Genomic DNA, 10,157 nt, shown 5'->3' with positions numbered 1-10,157 from the left:
CTACCCTTTCATGACCAGCAATTTAACTCACAAGTTACTTACCCAAGAGAAATGAAAGCATATAGCCAAACAAAAGCTTGTATGTAAACATTCATAGCTGCCTTATTTGTAATAGCCAAGAACTGGAAACCCAAATGTCCATAAACAAATGAATGACTAAACAAATTATAACACCCATACAATGGAATACAACTAAGCAATAAAAAGCAATGAACTATTGATTCACACAACAACACAGATGAATCTCAAAATGATTATACTAAGTGAAAGAAGGTAGACAGCAAAGAATATACATGATATGATTCCCTATATGTGTATATATAATATCTAAAAAATGCAAACTAATCTATAGTGACAGATAACACAGCAGTGGTTGCCTAGAGATGAGGGGAGAAGGTGGAGAAAGAGTGGGAGCAAGAAATTTAAAAAGGACACGAGGAATCTTTTAGGAGCAGTGGAGATGTTCATTATCTAGACGTAGTGATAATTTCACAGGTGTACTCATGTGAAAACTTACCAAATAGTACAGCTTAAATATGTGTAGTTTAGTGTATTATCAATTATTCATCAATAAACTATTAAAAGGTCAATTAAAAGAAGCAATAATCAAATAAAACAAAAGAGTTAATCTGAAAAAAAGAGCAATGAGATATAGATATCAGAAAAGAGTAAAATCAACAGTACAAGCAGATTATATTATTATCTACTTAGAAAAGTCAATGACTCAACTGAAGCCTTGTAGATCTTATCAGCAAGTTCAGTAAAATGACCGGTTAAAAGAAAAATGTAGAAAAATCAATAGCTTTCATTTTTACCAACAAAACCAATTTTCAAATGTTAGAAAAAATGACTTTATTCATAACAACAATTAAAGCTGTGAAATACAGAGGAATAAACTTTATTGACGACATACAAGAAGACCCGAATAAGCGGAGAGACGGAAGCCACTTTCTCACAATGAACGAAGACTTTAGCAAAGCTGTCAATTCTCTCCAAAGTACTCTATAAATCCAGTGCAACTTCAGTTTAAAATTCTAGTGGAATCCTTCGACTAAAACTAGAAGAGACAACTCTAAAATTCATCTGGAAGAGTACAGGAGTACCAAGAGAAAAAAAAAACTGTTTAAAAAATATGAGGATAATGGGCTGGGTGCAAACTGCTCGCGTCACCACTCATCCAAATGTACCATAAACAGTTGATATTACAGTCTGAATAGGATTTGACTTCACACAAAGTAGGTACTTGACAAATATTTGTAGAGTGATCAAGTAAATAAATAGGCAAACAGATCAACAGAATAGACCAGAAGCAGTCTGTGTACAGTGAATATTGTAATATAAAGGTTTATCATGTATTTCCATTAAATATATCCTGATGTCCATGTCCATGAGCACCTCAAAGTAACATGCTCCAAATTGGCCTAAGCACCTTACTCCCTGCTCCAATTTCCCCTTCCCTATTCATACTCCTCTCCGACTTCACAGTTCCAGGCAATTACCCAGACAGGAAAAGTGCTCACCCTGGGTCCCTTTCTCCCCCTCACTCTCTCATTCAGTTTCACTTTCTGAGATATGTCTCAGTCTCCACCTCCCACTGCATGGGAATTTAGCACATGATAAAAACAGCATTTCAAAGTAAGGAAAGGAGACCATGCTGGAACAAGTGGCTATCTATCTATGGAAAAGAAATACTTCAGTGAAATCCATATATAAAGATGAATTCCAGATGGATTAAATATCTAAGTATAAAGAGTTAAATTATAAAAGAAAGAATATAGAAGGATGTTTTTTATAATTTGGGGATGGAAAGGACTTCTATGAGACATGAAATTCATAAACCATAAAGAAAAATAGCAACAGATTTGATTACAGTGTGAGGCACCACAAAGTTAAAAATTGAATGCTAATTTGGGAATATTTGCAACATTTACGACATAGATAAGGTTAATTATACTACCCTTAATTTACAAGAAGCTCCTATAAATCAGTAAGAAAGTTACAAAATCCAATCAAAAAAGGGCAAAGTAATGAGATAATTTATAGAATAAATGCAAAAGGCTAATAAACATATGAAAAGTTGCTCACACTCACTAGGGTCAGGGAAATGCAAATTAAAACAATAATGAGATGTCATTTTTGTCCACTAAATTGGCAAAAAAAAAATACAATTGATAATGTTCAGTGTTCATAAGTAAAGATAAAAAACACTTACACAATGTTGGTAAGACAAACCGGTACAACAGTTTTGGATGCAATTTATTAGTAATCAACAAAATGTTACATAAACTCTTGGAGAAAACGACTCCACTTTTAATGGAAATCTGTTGTTTCAGCTTACCCGCATCCATTACCCTTTCTTCTAGCCACAGCCCTCCCCACATCTCATACTTTCTGAAGAACCACTCCTCTCCTACTCTCTGGCACGTGATTTGGTGGAGCTGGCCCCACCTCCCAGTTCCAGGGTGATGCACATGACTTTGGCTTGACCCTCAGGCAAGCTCATTGGTTTAAGGCCGAACATGTGATCTGAATGAAGGTCAAATTAGAGATCACCCTGTGATTTTTTTCCCAGTCTCACAGAAAGAAGAGGTGGTAGAGTGTGTCTGGAACTTCTATGGCCATCTTGACTTCACATGGAAGAGCTGACCTGAGAAGCCAAACAGAGGAAATCAAAGCCATGTACTGGTGAAAGAATCACGAAGACAAAGTTTAGGCACCTGGACCCAATTGTGCCTGAAGTCAGCTGTCCCTAGGAATTTAGTTATGTGAGTCAGTAAGCCCTCCCACCCATCTTTTTTCACTGAAGCCAATTTGAATTACATTTCTGTCTCTTGCAAACCAAAACAATTCTAATATTCAATCTACTCTTAAAAATATTTACTCAACTGGTTTTTTTTTTTTTCCTGCCTCAGGTTTATTTGTACAAACGGCACAGGTAGACATGAGCCCCATACAGACAGCAGCCCAGGGGTCACACTAGTCCTTATATCCTCACATCAATAGATGAAAGCCTCTACTCTGGAGCCTTTGTAGGGGCCTGGGCGCCTTTGGGAGCCTGAGCCTGAGCTGGAGCTGCAGCTGCAGCTGAAGCTGCGGCCTTGGTCTGAGCCTTGTCCTTGGCCTTTGGCCGACAGAACCTGAGACCCTTGGCGATGCAGGCACGAGCACATTTCGCGAGCTTGGGGTGAGCAATATAGGCAAGTCGACTGAGACTTGCGGCTGCTGCCCTTTGGAATCTTGGGCTTGACCTCCTTGGGCTTTCCGAGAGCCTTGCTAGCCTCAGCACGTGCACTCGTGGCCTTGGCGCTGTTGGTCTGCATCTCCTTCAGGCCCTTCTTGTTGTGCTTCTTGGCAAAGCGCATGTTCCTCAGGACCTTGGGGTCCACCCCCTTAAGAGATTCGTACTGTTGTGATCAGAGTTTTTTGATGGCGTTTCTGTGCCATTTTCGGGACTGGTTGTATGTGGTCTGGTTCTTCAACTTGGCCATGCCTGCACCTGGAGGACAAGACCATAGATCAGGGCTGGAGGCTCGCCGTGCTGGGCCTACCGCAGCCACCCTGGCGGAGCTGGGAGATCCCGAATCACCTGGGACTGGAAGAGAAAGATACTCAACTGTTATTGAAGAAGGAAAAGTTTCACAGAACTATGCATAAATGTTACAATATTCTTAATTTTAAAATACATTTGTGCATATAAAAAAGTCTGGAAGGACACACACACACATGCACATGATTTGTAATTCCCAAGAAAGTGGCAATAAGAGCAGAGGGAATCCATTTTTAACCCTTAAGCACCTATTCTGACCAATCATTGTTCTAGGCTGGGGGCATAGCATTAAACAAAACAAACGAAGTCCCTGCTTTAATGCTTTAATGATGGAGGCATCATTATTTTTTTTTAAAGAAAGTCTATTAAATGAATGAATCCAATTCTCTGCTTTCACTATGCCTGTATCCGAACAGATGAGTATCACTAGATAAAAGCACACAGCTGAAAAGACAAGGGCCAAAGAAAATGGTGGTTCTCGATGTTATATGGAGCCTGAACACAGCTTAAAATCTTCCTACGTTTTGGTGGTTAACTGCCTCTCCTGATCTCTAAAAAAAGTTCAAAATCTCCCATTCCTCTTCCTTAAACTCTTAAAAGAGTGATTGCAGTTGTGATTAGGACAGTTCATCAGTATTCTGAGTCTCTTCCTTCCTGGCACATGGTAAGATTCTACTTTCCTGCCCTTTGACGTTAGACATGGCCATGTGACTTGCTTTGGCCAATGAAAGGTGGATGGAAGTCATGTGCATTACTTCTAGGTGAATGCTTTTAAGAATTGGTGCACAATTTTCCATGTTCCAGACCCCCTGCCAGAGCAACCATCAATAAGCTAGCTGGTGGAGGCTCCATCAAACCTGGGTTGATGTGAGGATGATGTGAAACAGAGCCTCATGTCAACCCATCATGGCCAGGTAGCCCAAGCTAGACACAAGCCACAATACTGTGGTAGTTCGGTTTCTCTAAAAAGCAGTTCTAGATAGGGTTAGATGTGCAAGAGATTTATTGGAAGAAATGCCTGTGAAGGATAAAGGGGCCAGAGTAGGCATGGAGAGCCATCAGAGCACAATGCAGTCTGACACCTTGAGAAGAGAGAAGGAATGACAAAGACTGGGCAGGGAAATTCACAGACTGTAGAGCAGTTCTAAGAAGCTTTCAGAAGGGCTGATGGAACTAGTCCCGAGCTAAATTTACCCATTAGAAGAGTCCCAAGTCGCACAGCAATGGGCCAGCACTAGCACCCCAATGGCTGAGTAGCAGAGGGGAAACATGTCCTTGAAACAAATGCAGTGAAGGATTCATAAGGGCAGCAGCTGGGGCTGTCTGTCAACTATGCTCCACGTGGCAGTTTTCCTTGAAGGAAATCTGAGCAGCACATTTCAGTGACCCCCAGAGCTCTTTAACCCAGGGGTCAGCAACTACAGTCCAAAGTCTGGTTCCAACCTGCTACCTATTTTTATAAATATAGGTTTGTTGGAACATTAGCCACACCTTTTTTTTTTTTTTACATGTTGTCTATGGCTACTTTTGTACGACAATGGCTGAGTTGAGTAGTTGTGACAGAAACTGTAGTCTTTGCAGCCTGCAATAGTAGATGCAGCTTGCAAATCCTAAAGTATTTATTAGCTGACCCTCTGCAGGAAAAATTTACCAATTCCTGCTTTAACCCACTTCAGTCTGAGGATGGTTTATTGCCATAGCAAAACCTAGCCTCATCTGACTGTATATTGATCTAAAGTATATTCTTTCCTCACCTCCCACTTTACAACCTACTCCAACCTAGTTCTACAATTCCCATCCCCCTCAACTCTAATCAAATTGCTCTTTTTAGAGTGATGGCTTACCTGTTTTAGTTCTTATCTGATTTGACCTCTCAGCAGCATACATCACTTACCCATTTCCCCCTTCTTAAAACATGCTCTCCTCCCAGCCTCTGGGACACTGTACCTTCTCAATTTTCCTCTTATCTCTTTGACCACGTTTTTCAGTCTCCTTGGCTCAACCCAACCATATTTTTTAACCATTTAAAAATACTGACGTATAGTTAATTTACAATGTTGTGTTAGTTTCAGGTGTACTTTTCCAGATTCTTCTCCTTTACAGGTTATTACAAGATATTGAATATAGGTCCCTGTGCTATGTAGTAGGGTCTTGTTGTTTATCTATTTTATATACAGTAGTATGTGTGCATTAATCCTAAACTCCTAATTTATCCCTCCCTGCCCTCAACCCAACTATTAAATGTTCCTCAGGTTTTCGTTCTAGGCCTGCTTCTATCCTCACTCTCCAACATTCCTATGGCTTTAATTACCACTCATATTCTAGCAATTCCCAATTTAATATCTCCAGCTCAGATATAAGCTCCTGTCCTATATATTCAGTGGCACATGCAGGCCTCTCTCCACTAGGCTATCAACTGTTCCAAAACTGATCTCATTATCTTTTCCCTTAATCCTGTTTATCCTCCTGAATTTTTAAACTAAATGGTAGTTTTATCCACCAAGTTGTTTATACCAGAAATCTGAATCTTCTTTGATTGTTTATTCTCTTTCACCCCACACTCTAGATCTAATCACGACGTGCTGGTTTTCCTACCTCCAAAAAATAATTTGTCCATGTTTCTTTACCCTCATTACCATGAACTTAATCCAAGCTGCCCTTTTTATTCACCTAGACAACTGCTACAATTTCTTAACTGATGTCCCTATTTTTGTTCAAGTGTTCCTCCTATCAAATCCTCACACTGTAATCAGAGACTTTTGCCAGTGGGAATATAGGAACAAATAAGAAATAAATAGAATATGGTAGACTTAAACCCAATTACATTACTATTTATGTAAAATGTTAAGTGGGCCAAATGCTCCAATTAAAAGAGATAGATGTCAAACTATAATAAATGATCCAATTATATGCTATTTACAAGAGACATATCTTAAACATAAGAAAACAGAAAGGTTAAAATTAAAGGAGGAAGAAAGATACAATGCAAGCACTAGCCAAAACAAAGTTGGTGTAGCTAAATTACTATCAGACAAAGTAAACTTTATGGAAAGAAGTACTATGTAAAACAAAGAAGAGCACTTCATGAAGATAAAATGGTCAATCCAACAGGAAGACATAATAGTCCTAAATTTATATGCACCTAACAATGTAACGTCAAAATATATAAAGCAAAAACTGACAGAATTAAAGGAGAAATAGACAAACCTTCAATCATAATTTACATTTTTAACATATCTCTCAGTAACTGACAGAATAAGTGGACTTTAAATATCAGTAGAGAAATGGATGATTTGAACAACATAATTAACAAATTTCCCTAACTGACATTTATAGAATACTATAAAAAACCAGGGGGAAACTAACAACTACAGAAGGCACATTCTTCTCAAATATCAATTTTCACACTTAACAAAAGTGACCATATGCTGGGCCATAAAGCAAGTCTTAACAAATTTCGTTATTAAAATCATGCATAGTGTATTATTTGGACTCAGTGAAATTGAAATTAGTAACTAAAAAATAGCTAGAAATCCCCCTCCTCCAAAGTTCAGAAACTAATAAGCCTCTAAATAACCAGTGGAGCCAAAGAAGAAACCACAGTGGAAATTACAAAATATTTTGAACTGAATGATAATGAGATACAAATAAAACCATACTTAAAGAGAAATATACAGGGGGGAGGGTATAGCTTAAGTGGTAGAACACATGCTTAATATACACAAAGTCCTGGGTTCAATCCCCAGTACCTTTTCCAAAAATTAATAAACCTAATTACCTCCCCCACCAAAAAATAAAATTAAATAAAAATAAAACAACTTTTAAAGAGAAATGTACAGACAAATTTATATATTAGAAAAAAAAGATAAAAATCAGTGACTTAAGTACCCATTTAAAGAATCTTTAAAAAGAACAACATTAATAACCCTACCAAAAAAAGTAGAAGGAAAAAACATTAAAGACAAGAATAGAAATCAACAACGTAGAAAAAAATGCAATAAAGAAAGTCAACAAAGTCAAAAGTTCGTTATTTGGGAAGACCAATAAAATTGATAAAAACACAGCAAGAAAAATAATGGGGGGGCACAAATAATTAATATTAGGAGTAGAAATGAAAACATTACTACAGACCCTACAGATGTTAAAAAAAAAATAAGAAGAATACTACAAACAACTTCCTGTCAGTATTTGAAAATTTTGGTAACATGGGAAAATTCCTCTAAAAAACCACAACTTACCAAAAATATCACAGGAATCTCCAAAAATAGCACAAGAATATTCTGAATTTTGAGGTCACAATAGGCTTATATTTGTTAAAGAAACTGAATCCTTAATTTAAAATCTTCCTACAGAGAAAACTCCAGGCCCAGATGGCTTCCCTGGAGAATTCTTCCAAACATTTAAGGAAGAAATAATACCACGTTACACAAACTCAGACAATAGAGAAAAAAGGAACATTTTCCATCTTATTTTATGACATTTAAATAACTTTGACACCAAAACCTGACAAGGATATTATAAGACAAGCAACTTATGGTCAATATCTCTCATAAACAGAGACAGAAAAATCCTACACAAAAAAACCCCAAATCAAACTCATATATATTTTTAAGGTAATTTATAATAATGACCAAATGCAATTTTGTCCAGCAATGAAGTTTGGTTTAATATTCCAAAATCAACCTATACAACTAATCAGATAACAAAATAAAGTAGAAAAACTACCTGATCATTTTAATAGATGCAGAAAAAGCATTTGACAAAATTTAATACCCATTCACGATCTTTAAGACTCTCAGATAAATAAAACAAAAGGGAATTTCCATACACCAGAAATTGACACAACATGACAGACTATACTTCAATTTTTTAAAAAAGGGGGAATTTCCTCAATTTGATAACTGCTGTTTCAGAAAAAAACTCTGCAGTTGGCATCATATTTAATGGTACAGTTTTGAATACTTTTTTCTACTGTTGGGAACAAATAAGTTTATCTACTCTCATTTCTTCTATTTCAACATTATCCTAGCTACCTCAATAAAGAAAGAAAACAGCTTGAAGGAATAATGATTAGAAAGGAAGAAGAAAATCTGGACTTGTATACAACCTGGTTGTGTACATATAAAATCATAAGGAATCTACGGAAACTATTAGAGCTGATGAATGAACTTAACAACACTGTCAACATACAAAGATCAACTGTCTTTCTACATGATTGACCACAAACAAATGGAAAATTAAAATTTAAAAATACTATTGACAATATCAAAAAACATAAAATATCAATGAATAAATTTCATGGAAACTGTGGGAGAACTCTACATCAAAAATACAAATCATTGCTTAAAGAAATAAAAAACAACTTAAATAGAAAGACACTTCATGTTCATAGGTTGGAAAATGCAACATTGTTAAGATGTCATGATTCATACATTAATCTACAGATTCAATGCCATCACAATCAAAATCCTGGCAGGTTTTTAAAAAATAGAAATTGACAAGATAATTCTATCATTTATATGGAAATGCAAAGGGCCTAAAATAGTCAAAACTTGAAAATAATATGTCATAGACCTACTTGTAAAAAGCTAATACAATAAAGCTTCCAGAAGAAAACATGGGAGAACATCTCTGCAGCCTTCGGGTAGGCAAAATTTTCTGAAGACAAAAATGTTCTAACCATAAAAGAAAAAAAATGATAAAATGGACTTCATTAAAATTTTAAAATTCTGCTCATCAAATTATATCCTTATAAAATGAAAAAGTAAGCCACTGAGTAAAAGAAAATAATCATTATATATATATATATATGATATAGGATTTATATATAGAAAAAGTAAATAAGTTCCATAACTCAGTAATAGAAACCCAAGCAATCCAAAGTTTTAAATAAGCAAAAGACTTGAAGAGACACTTCACAAAAGACATTGGAATGGCTAATAAGTTGAAAAGATGTTCAACATCCTTAGTCACCAGTGAAATTCAAACTAAAAGCACAATAGGATGTACATCAAAGTAACTATAATTAAAGTCTCAAAATACTACATATTGAGAAGATACAATCATGTAAAATAGTACAACCATTTTGGAAAACGGTTTGGCAAATAAACATACATCTGCTCTATATCCTAGCACTCCTAGGTCTTATCTAAGAGGAAAGAAAACATGCCCATACAAAGACTTGCACAAGAATGTCCATAGCACCTGTATTCATAGCCCCAAACTGGAAACAACCCAAAGGTTCACTGACAGATAAGTGAATAAAGAAATTGTGATCAAATAGATGGAAATACAGAATATGATGGAAAACTACTCACCAGTGAAAAGGAACTAATTATTGATGCATGCAAGAGTACGATAAATCTCAAAATATTATGATTAGTATAATAGCCAGACACAAGAGTACATACTGAATGATTCCATTTATATGAAGTTCTAGAACAAATTTTAATCTATGGGGAGAGAAATAAGAACAGTGGTTGCCTCTGGAGATTAACTGGAAAGGGGCATGAGGGCACTTACTGGGGTGATGGAAGTGTTCTATATTTTAATTGGGGATAGTGGTTATATGGGAACATACTTTTGTCAAAACTGAATACCTGCAGATCTG

At 36.2% G+C, this 10,157-nt stretch overlaps 1 pseudogene; it reads right to left on the bottom strand.

Annotated features, from left to right (window-relative positions):
• Nucleotides 1–3,013: 3,013 nt before the first annotated feature.
• LOC102533215 (large ribosomal subunit protein eL29 pseudogene) lies at nucleotides 3,014–3,488 on the bottom strand (annotated as a pseudogene).
• Between the last annotated feature and the right edge of the window lie 6,669 nt (nucleotides 3,489–10,157).

Source organism: Vicugna pacos, chromosome 16 (assembly GCF_048564905.1).
Source record: "Vicugna pacos chromosome 16, VicPac4, whole genome shotgun sequence".
Lineage (NCBI taxonomy): Eukaryota > Metazoa > Chordata > Mammalia > Artiodactyla > Camelidae > Vicugna > Vicugna pacos.
The sequence above is the reverse complement of the archived record's forward strand: the minus strand, read 5'-3'. Positions and strand labels throughout refer to the sequence as shown.